The sequence below is a fragment of the Theropithecus gelada genome, chromosome 8 (genome assembly GCF_003255815.1).
Source record: "Theropithecus gelada isolate Dixy chromosome 8, Tgel_1.0, whole genome shotgun sequence".
In the NCBI taxonomy this organism is placed as follows: domain Eukaryota; kingdom Metazoa; phylum Chordata; class Mammalia; order Primates; family Cercopithecidae; genus Theropithecus; species Theropithecus gelada.
The window spans coordinates 51821365-51832830 of NC_037676.1; the positions used below are offsets into that span (position 1 = coordinate 51821365).

An 11466-nucleotide genomic window follows, 5' to 3' on the forward strand; every position below is an offset into this window, starting at 1 on the left:
GTTAATAACCTCAATTTTGTCACGAGGAAACATTATTAAGGCCCAGACTGAAGCTCAATCTGTAAGATAACTGGCCAATTCTCTTCAAAAGTGTAAGGAAAGACTGAGGAATGGGATCAAGTTGGGGGAGGCTGTGAAGATAGGACGATGATGCACAATGTTGTTTCTGAATTGGATTCTGGCACAGGAAAAGGACATTAGTGAACAATCAGAAATGTGGATGTGATTTTTAGGCTACTTAATAGTATCCCATTGATGTGGATTTCCTGATTACAGTAATTTTGTTGTGGTTGCATAGAAAGTGAAAATTTGGAGACGCTGAGTGAGGGTACAGAAAAATGTACTATTTTTGCCACTTATTTCTGTCTAAAATTCATTCAAGAAACAAGTTAAAAATATAAAAATATTTTAAAACAAACACAAATAATAAAAATAACTCTTCCCCTTCTATTAAAACAAACACACAGGCTATGACACTGCATACCCACCTGGAAGGCTGAAATGTATTAGACAAAGCTCGGTGTCTGTAACTTTGTGGAGTAGCTGGAACTCTCAACACAGTAAGTGGGAGGGTAAATTTATGCAACCATAGTGGAAAACATTTTGGCAGTATCTACTAAAGGTTCATGCGTGCCAATATTACATCATAGGAAATCCACTCCTAGGTAAATGCCCAACACACATTTACAAGGAGGTTTACTCCGGTATTATCCAAACTCCCACAGAAAACAGGCCAAATGCTGATCAGCAGTGGAACAGATAAGTGCAACGCACTCCATTCACTAATGGAACATAGTTTTTCAGATAGTAATAACTATAATTATACAAAACAACCTGCATAAATATCCCAAACATAATGTTGAACGAAAGGGTATATACCCTATGTTTCCATTCATATGAATTCCACATACGGTAAAAGCGTATCTGTGATTTTTGACTTCAGGAGACGGTTATTTTGGTGTAGGTAATGTCTGGGAGGAGGCACAGGAGGGCTGGTGTAGTTTTCTTTTTATGCGGTGTGCTATGAAAGTTGATTATCCGAATTGGGTCATTCTTTTTATAACCAACTAAATCAGAATCCAGGGGCCAGGAGTGAAAATAACATTGCTTTAGAAATGTAATTGTCTAAAAATCCAGTGGCTAAAATTACCTGTTGTAAGCTGAGACGAGTTTGATCTATGGCTGGTAGGATAGTATGCTACAACTCTAGAACTGATTTTGACCACTAGTCACCCACCAGTGGAGCTTGCAATTCCCCAGAGCTCTCTTAGTCCTAGCTAGTGAACTTTCTCTTAGGGCTGCATGTAAATTTCAACTTTTTTTTTTTTTTTTTTTTGAGAAGGAGTCTCACTGTATTGCCCAGGCTGGAGCACAGTGGTGCAATCTCAGCTCACTGCAAGCTCCGCCTCCCGGGTACACACCATTCTCCTGCCTTAGCCTCCCAAGTAGCTGGGACTACAGGCGCCTGCCATCACACCAGGCTAATTTTTTGTAGTTTTAGTAGAGACGGGGTTTCACCGTGTTAGCCAGGATGGTCTCGATCTGCTGACCTCGTGATCCGCCCGCCTCAGCCTCCCAAAGTGCTGGGATTACAGGCATGAGCCACCGCGCCCAGCCTAAATTTCATCTTTTTAAGAACGCCTCTAACCTTCTTTTTGTTCTTTAGACATACAAAAAAAATACTCGGCCTGCATGTATGCCTCAAAATACAATTCTTTCTTCTCAAATAAAATGTTAAATTTAAAGATTCATTTGTATATTATTTTAACTTCAATATAATTTTGCGAAATTTATTAAACTGTCTTTACAATACTTTGTGCATATATATGTATATATACACATGTATATGTTATATATATACACACACAAATATATGTTGTAATAAAAGTTTTGGGAGGCAGAGGCAGGCGGATCACGACGTCAGGAGATTGAGACCATCCTGGCTAACATGGTGAAACCCCATCTCTACTAAAAATACAAAAAACTAGCCAGGCGTGGTGGCGGGCACCTGTGGTCCCAGCTACTTGGGAGGCTGAGGCAGGAGAATGTTGTGAACCAGGGAGGCGGAGCTTGCAGTGAGCCTAGATCGTGCCACTGCACTCCAGCCTGGGCAACAAAGTGAGACTCCGTCTCAAAAAAAAAAAACAAAAAACAAACAAACAAAAAAAAAAACAAATTGTTTCTAATTATATAGATATAGGATTTTCCTAAATCTTAACTTGCTTTTAAGCTATCACTTTGTCTCTCTCCTATTTGTCTTTCTGATTTTTGCATTTATCCTTCAAACTACTGTGCTAGGTCTTCCATCTACATTGTGGTATTAATCATTCAGGGCTTTCTAATGATCAGTAACGAACTTTTAAATTTAGTATTTGGCTTTTTTTTTTTCCCCTGCCTTCTGAATCTTGAAACCCTTCTTGATTACTTTACTTCTTTTTCCAGAATTTCGTGTGAATAAAGCTTACTCTGCCAGATATTCTGTTAAGCAGGAAATAAGTGTCACTAAATAACAGAAAATGCACTAACTAAATCAGCATAGGGGAATGGTCAAGCATTTTAGAAATGGTGGAGAAATAGAAATTGCTGCAATTGGCTTAAAGAGCTTTTCTTTGTCATCTCAGTCCTCACGACCTCTGTGATTGTCCTCATACCTATGCAACACAGTCTTGCCTCAGGGCCTCGGACCTGCACTGACCTCCTGGGGAAGGTGGTGCCCCCAAGAATCTTCAGGGCACCCTCACTCGTCTCCCAAGGCCTCTGAGAAAAGTCAGCTTCCACCCACACCTGACAGAATGGATCTCCTCACCTGCTTCTTCCTCCCTGAGTTCAGCATTCCTCATCACATATGTTCTGATAGTGATATTTATTTGTTAACCCTCTCTAACTCCCTTTAGCATCATTAATGCAGGTATTTCCTCCTGTTCATTCATCACAGTAAGCTCACTGCTCAGAATGGTGCCATTGAACTATTTAGATGGGTCTCAATCAATGTCTTTTGAACTCATGGAATACTGGTTGAATGTTGATTCCTCAATACGAACTTTGTCAATTGCATGTGGAGGTGAAATATTGTATTACTACATTGAAATATCCATAAATTGAGAATTGGATTATATTAAAAGGAATAATAAAGAGAAATAATAATTGGGTGTGTTTCAATTCTAGGAATGAAAACATATCATTTAAAAAACCCAGTTAATAAAGGCTTTGTGGAAGACAGAAAGTTTAAGCAGCAACATGCCGGGTAAATTAAAGTAGTATTTGCATCAAAGAGTACTAATGTACAAGAAAATCTTATTTTTATCTGACATATGATAAGAACAAGTAATGCTGTCATTTCTGAATATTACTTCATCTTAGTGATTCATATTACATTCAATCATTAGCTCATAAATACACATAAATTCCCATTCAGAGAGATGTGAATGGATGATATGTTAACTTTGTTTTACACCTGAGCAAATTAAAAGAGAGAATAGAAATGACATAGCCAAGGTCAAACAACAATTTATCATTGAACTTGGAGTAGGATCCAGAAATTCCAATTTTTCTGAATTGTCATATCATCCTTAATGGCATACACTCATTCTTTCTGTATTGTAGACTTTGTCTGCCAATAATTTATTTTTATTTATGTGTTTACAAAAATGCCATCAACATATAGTTAAGACCAATCATTTCTTTGGATTTAGTCACAATTTTTAAATTATTCAATTAGAATTGGTGGCTCATATTTCTCTAAAATTACGTTTAGCATTTGTTGACTTTTCAATCATTTTAAAATTCATGGGTATCTTTCAACTTACTCTTCAAAGAAAATTTTAGGTAAAGAAGCTCACAAATTGAACTTGAAATCTCACCACAGCTTCCAAAGTGAGGAAGGGCATATAGTATTTTGAGATTAAAAGAAGAGGGAACTTGCTCAAGGTCATGTAAGCAATAGTCAGGCCAGTATTTGATTTCTATACTGAATGATTCCAAAGTTCTTGACTTTTTATCTTGTTGTGCTTTTCCTTAGAAGAGATTGCATACCCCAGCCTAGAGAATATTCAAGTCCAACTAAAATGACACTAACAAATTACCCCAGTATGGTCACATTTGGACAAGATGCCTGGAGTATCTTTTCATGCCAGGAAGCAAGAAAATACTTTAAAAATGGGCCAGGTGCTGTGGCTCACGCCTGTAATCACAGCACTTTGAGAGGTCGAGGTGGAAGGATCATGAGGTCAGGAGATCGAGACCATCCTGCCTAACACGGTGAAACCCCTCTCTACTAAAAAAATAGAAAAAATTAGCCGGATGTGATGGCAGGAGCCTGTAGTCCCAGCTACTCAGGAGGCTGAGGCAGGAGAATGTTGTGAACCAGGGAGTCGGAGCTTGCAGTGAGCCGAGATCGTGCCACTGCACTCCAGCCTAGGCAACAGAGATAGACTCTGTCTCAAATAAAAAACAAAAAAATAATAAAAAAAGAAAGTACTTTAAAAATGAAAAAAGAAAGAAAATGATGAAGGTTATGTCAAAGGGCCACAGTAGTCAACCAATAAATGGCAAAAAAAAAAAAAAAAAAGGAATAAGTTAATCACCAAAATAAAAAATGTACTGTAACCAAAGTATAAAATAAAATTCATGTATATATACTGATATAAATAAATGATTGAATAAATAATACATGTGAGAAAGAAGACAAATTTCCTGTACAGAAGAAGTCCAAATAATTAATGTAGATGTTTTAGTTTCAAAGAGGAAGAGCATAACCCCCCATCCCTTAAGAGTAAGTATAATGGCTTTCTTCTATAGGGTATGGTATGAAAAGGATGGGATGGGGTAAAGCCACTTTACAGTGGAAAAGCCTGAAGAACACTACCTCAGCCAGGTGACCAAGCTCCGTATATCAGTAGTAAGTCACACCAATAGTGTGTACCCTTGAGATAACATAATGAGAATGACATTTTACCTCAAATGTTTTGTTTCTGTGAAAAACCCCTAACTCTGGTCTAATCATGAGAAAAACATCAGACAAACCCCAGTTGAAGGACAAAATACCTGACCAGTACTTCTCAGAATTATCATTGTCATGTCAGCTTAAACAAGGAAAGTCTGAGAAACTGTCACGACACATCAAAGAGGTATTTGATGATGATTCCTTGTATCAAAGAAGACAAGATAAATAAATGAAATATGGTGTCATGAATGAGATCCTGGAATAGAAAAAGCATATTAGGTAAAAACCAACACAATCTGAATAGCTGAGGCAAATGAACCCCTGTAATAAAAGATGTCAGTAATGCTGGAAACTGGATGTGGATGGGAACAATTTGTACTATCCTTGCAACATTTCTGTCTAGCTGAAAGTGTTCTGAAATGTTTTTTAGATGTTTTAGGACTTTAATGTTCTTCACATATTCAACATAAAATAGTGACAATAGATAAACAATAGGGGAAAGACTTTTCAGCAGAGTATCACTCTCGTCATCAAACATTACAAAGAAAACAGTCAAGAAAACAAAGGATAAGGTAATTTAACAGAAGAGTTTAGTTTAATGGCATAATTAAAAAACAACCAACCAATCAACTTTCTCTTCTACCTATAGAAATAATGGTAAAAATGAATCAATAACTTCTAGATCTTTTTCACAAAACAGCTTAAAAAGAGGAAAGGGAAGACTGGGAAGCAGGTGCAAGTATTGCTAATGGAATGCTATAATGCACAAGGTCAAGGATTTAATAAATTCCAAAAGTCTCTACATGTATCAATGATAACTGTACTATTAGAAATATAAATGCATATGAATATAAAGCATATAGTATTAACAACAGACCTTGCTAATATAAATATATATAAAGTATGTCTCTTCTCTTGTAATAACAGTATAAAGATCGATCTACAGTTTGCCTTTTACCTGGTTCTATTAAACCACTCCTCCAGTGGTCAATGTTGACCTTGAATCAACAGCCGCCGAACCCAGGAGATCCCACAGATGTCTAGATTCAGCACCTAGAGGGCCCCATTTACCCTCTATGCTGCATGTTCCCATGATTCCAAAAATGCTTCATTGCAACTTGCATTATTATATCCACAGGCCAGTTTGAAATCTAAGTAAAAAAAGTAGCAGCAAAGGCAAAATAAGCTGGAATTTGTTAGAAAAGCAAAGAGAAATTTTTTGAAAATGCTTCCAATTCAAGTTAGAATTAAGGTGAACATTAGTTCACACCAGCTTTGCAGAGCTGTAGATGTTTTGCTGTTGTTATTTCAAAAAAGAATCTACAATAAACATGTTCATTTGAGAAAAATACTGTGTTTGTTAACTTTTTGTAGCTGTCCCCAAGTTACTTTAAACTTTGTATGTTTTTCAATAACAGAGTATATCCTGGTTAGGATCTGTTCATAGCTGATGCATATCCAAAAATTTTTCACGAAGGCGGCCAGCTTTGGAACATGTTCAATCTTGACAGCATTATACAGAGAGGCCTGGATGCCTCCCACAGACCTATCCCCTTTCATGGACAACATATTGAGTTCAAGAGCTTTGTCGAGAAATCTTTTTTCTAAAGCATCATCTCCTTTGACATTGCCAATGCAGAATGGAATATCCATCTTGCTTCTATTTTGAGGCTCCACTGGACATGCGTAGAATCCTTGAGAATTATCAATAATCTCATAAATCATTTTGGATTTGATGGAGCTAAGCTTCTCCATGGCCACGGCACCTCCACTGTTTTTAATCCACTCCAGCACCAAGCCCATGATGTAGATGCTGAAACATGGAGGCATGTTATACAAGGAGCTGTTTCCAGCCTGCACCTTGTATTCCAGGACCGAGGGACACTCTCTGAGGGCAAACCCCAGTTAGTCATCACTGACAATCACCACGGTGACCCCCGCAGAGCCAGCGTTCTTCTAGGCACCAGCAAAAGTCACACCAAACTTGGAAACATCCGCTGGCTTGGACAGGAAGTGTGAGGGCATGTCACAAACTAGTACTGCTCCTTTGACATGGGTTATAAAGTCCAACTCCACATCGTGGACTGTCTCATTTGCGCAATAATACACGGAGGAGGCATCCGAGTTGAGGTTCCAGGTGCTTGGATCTGGAATTTTTGTATAATTCCCAAATTTAGAGTGAACAATATTTATAGTCCCAAATTCCTTGGCTTCTTCTGCAGCCTTAGCTGACCAAGCTCTTGTCACCATATAGGCTGCACTCTTTCCTACTTTCAAGCCAATCAGCTTTAAGGGGACAGCACTGAACTGGCTCGACCCACCTCCTTGCACAAAAATCACCTCGTAGTTGTCTCGAACAGCTAGCAATTCCCACACAAGAGTCTCTGCATTGTTAATAATCTTGGCAAAATCTAACGACCTGCAACTCATTTCAAGAACACTAATGCCAATTCCTTTGTTTTCTAATAATTCCTTTTGCATCTCTAACAACACTGAGTGTGGCAGCTTGGTTGTACCAGGTCCAAAGTTGACCACCTACCTCGGGGCGACCATGCTGCGGCCGCGTTGGTGTCGAGTCAGCCAAGGAGGACTGAGCATGTGAACTACGTACGAGCGTTCCCGGCCGCTGCGGTGCGAGTCTCACTGTTCTGAAATTTAAAAAAGTAAAATAAAAGTGTACATAAAACACATGCTTACGTACATGATCAAACGATATTCAACAATTTATAATTTATAAATATTACCTAAATGATTTATTTTAACAACCCAATGGTGGGTGCTATCATCATTTCCGTTCCATTCCCCAGATGAAAAAACTGGGTCTCAGGGATGCTCTCTAACTGGCCCAAGATCAGAGAGCTCAGGCTCTCAAACACGTGTCCAGTGTTTGAAACTGTCTAGCCTGGCTCTCGCGTCTGTATCCTTCAACCATATAGTGTGCTGTTTTTGATATATAAAACTTTTATCCAGCCTAATTTTGAATTTTCATTTTTATTTATGAAAGTATTTTATTATTTAGAGTAAAATACATTTTAATTCTGTTCATTTTATACTTAAGGAAGTTTGTCTCTAGGTTTTAAAGCCATATTTTAGTTTTGTTGTAAACAGGAAATGACAAACAATGAATTTGATCATGTCTGACAACATTCAAAAGGCTTGGAAGGAGCAGCTTATAAAGCAGCTGTTTGATTGCCTACGGTAAAACTCATTGAACGATCCGATTCTTTCCTGGAAGATTTACTTAGGAATGAAATAATACTAGGGAAAAATAAGTATGGGCAATGAAATGTAAACTGGGAATCAAAATGAAAAGCATAATAATTTAAACACCTTGATGTTTTTTAATTGCTATATAAAAAGAAGACATTGACTAGGATGTGTGTGGGGGGAGGGAGTTTGCCTTTTTGAAACAGCAGGACTGCCATCTCTCCCAACTGAAGGACAATGGCTCATGAATATACAGGGCACTGACACTGATGCCATTGAGCAAAAGCTTTTCTTAAGGCATATTTACCTGGCCCATCCCTAAGTTTACAAAATATTTCGTATGCATGGTACATGGGAGATGGAAAACTGTGTTAAAATGTCAAATCTCCTCCTAAAGAGGAAAAGTTTTGCAGACAAATCAAGAATGCAAACCATTTGTAAATCAGGGTTTTTTGTTTATTTGTTGATTTGTTTTTCTATGAAGTGTCTTTCGTAATTCAATGAAGGAGAGTATTTCAGTTCCGGATGAAAAATCTGAAGCATAGTGACAGAACATAACTATTATTCATTCACTGAGAGGCAAAAGAATCATTTTTAATACAAATGTTGAGACGTGTGAAAGTAAAATCTATTCCTCTAGAAAGTATGTAGAAAAAGAGCTTATATATAACCAAAATACATTACCGTTCTTACAATTAGTTTGAGGTTTGGTAATTTTACAAAAAAAGACCTGCTTTTTGGAGGAGAAAGTGATTAAATTGTGCCTTCCTTTCTTTCTTTCTTTCTTTCCTTCCTTCCTTCCTTCCTTCCTTCCTTCCTTCCTTCCTTCCTTCCTTCCTTCCTTCCTTCCTTCCTTCCTTTCTTTCTTTCTTTCTTTCTTTCTTTCTTTCTTTCTTTCTTTCTTTCTTTCTTTCTTTCTTTCTTTCTTTCTCTTTCTTTCTTTTCTCTTTTTCTTTTTTTTCTGTCTTTCTCTCTCCCTCCCTCCCTCACTTCTTCCTTCCTTCCTTCCTTCCTACCTTCCTTCTTTCCTTCTTTCCTTCTTTCCTTCCTTCCTTCCTCCCTCCCTCCCTCCGTCCCTCTCTCTCTTTTTCTTTCTTTCTCTCTCTTTCTTTCTTTTTCTTCTTTCTTTCTTTTTCTCTTTCTCTCTCTCTCTCTCTCTCTTTTTTTTTTTTTTTGTTTTTTTTAACAGAGTTTCGTTCTGTTGCCCAGGCTAAAGTGCAGTGGTGCCATCTCAGCTCACTGCAACTTCCACCTCCTGGGTTCAAATGATTCTCTTGCCTCAGCCTCCCAAGAACCTGGGACTACAGTCACACACCACCATGCCTGGCTAATTTTTGTATTTTTAGTGAAGATGGGGTTTCACCATGTTGGCCAGGCTGGTCTCAAACTCCTGACCTCAAGTGATCCACCCGTCTTGGCCTCCCAAAGTGCTGGGATTATAGGTGTGAGCCACTGCACCCAGCCAAATTGTGCTTTCTTTAAAATATATACTTCATGACTTTTGAAATTTGCAACCAATAGATTTCATATCACAGCAGGCTTATCAAGAAGCTCAAATAATTTAGAATGAGAAGACTTCCCCTCTGGCAATATAATTTCCCACCTTGCTCAGAGATTAATACTTTAATCCTGGTATTGTTTGATTCATCATGCAATTCATATTCCTACCAATTAATCTCTATTCTGAGAAGATTTCAACTTAGTAGTTAACAAATAACTTTATTAAATGACATGTCTCAAATATGACTTCTTTGGGTCTGGATGTTTAATGTAACCCTAATTAGCATTAACTTTCTAAAAATTGTGACTAGATTAAACATCTTTTACTGACACTTGAGATTCTTATAATGCTATTCCTAATTCAGGAAATCTCAGTCCCAAGGAAACACCTAATATATGAAAACAAATAATATTAATGCAGTGCATAGAGCACCAACAATAGGCATGTATGCCCACATGGATCCATCATTTAAAATTTATTGTAGATTCCATGTGGGTTTCCATGCTTTTTAAAACACAGCCTCTGAGAGCAGAGGCCTAGATTGTGGAATGTTCATACATTTGAGGGTTTTCTACATGATAAAATTTGCTTCAATCAGATGGATAAGGATAAAATTTGGCAATTTAAAAGTTAAAGGATTCTGAAGGAAGTAAGCCTTCTTCTTTCAAGGGACATTCTTTTAACCCTACTTACCATCTTTCTTGTTCCCACTCTATGCATCTTTCCAAAAAATATCATAGAATAAGGATGTTATTTTTACTTTGTCTATTTGCTTTATTTTCACCAGGTCTTATAGGAAATAAAAATAATTATTTCATATAACATTATTTATGGCATCCTAATATGTGCCAGGACCTCTTCTATCTGCTGAGAATAGAGCTCATAAATGGAGAACAATGTTCAAAATGTATTTGTTTAGTAAGCCATGTTTCCATTTTGACTGTCCCAGACTAGTCACTTTTTCTTTAGGGGCAGGGAGCTTCAGGCTCCAAAACCCAGCGTGACCAAATGTCAAGCAAGTCATTCCCACTGCCTTCTAATACTTTCACTTGCTGGCACAAAAGTCAACTATTTCCCCTGCTAGACCCAGCTCCTCTGGGAGGACTTCCTGGTCTTTGATCCCATTTCCAATAAAATGGACTAGTTGGTCTTGTTAGTATGCAGATACAGAGCATGCATTTGCTTATAATACCTCTTTTCCCTAAAAGTGTTATGTTAGTAAATTTCAAAACTACCTAGAAAAAAGTCACAAGAACAGCCCAATGAACAGCAATATAAACTTCACACTATTAAAAACATTCTGCGTATTTGCCTTACCTATTCACACCTGTGTCTTAACATTAGATAGTCAGTTCCCTTAAAACAATGTCTGAGTATTTCTTTAATGTTCTCTCTTATGGTTAATTTTATGTTACAACTTGGCTAGGCTATGGTATTCAGTTGTCTGATCAAAGATCAGTCTAGATGTTGCTGTGAATGTGTATTTTTAGCTATGATTAACACTTCAATCAATAGTTACTGATTCGGTACCTTGGATAAAGCAGATTAACCTCCATAATGTGGATGAGCCACATCCAATCAGTTGAAGACCTTAAGAGCAAAAACTAAGACTAACTGAGAAAGAAGGAATTCTCATGCAACATAGAAATTGCTCCCTAATTTTCCAGCTTGCCAACCTTCAGAATTAATACTAAAAATTGTAACATCAACACTTAACTTAATCTTCAGCCTGCCATGCTGATCTTCAACTTGCTAGCTCCCTAGCCTCACCATCATGTAGGCGAATTTCTAAAACTCTTCTTAAAAAAAAATACAC

The 11466-nt window shown here is 37.5% G+C and overlaps 1 pseudogene; it reads right to left on the reverse strand.

The window, feature by feature from the left end:
• Positions 1-6383: 6383 nt before the first annotated feature.
• Positions 6384-7577, reverse strand: LOC112630608 (annotated as a pseudogene).
• Positions 7578-11466: the final 3889 nt, after the last annotated feature.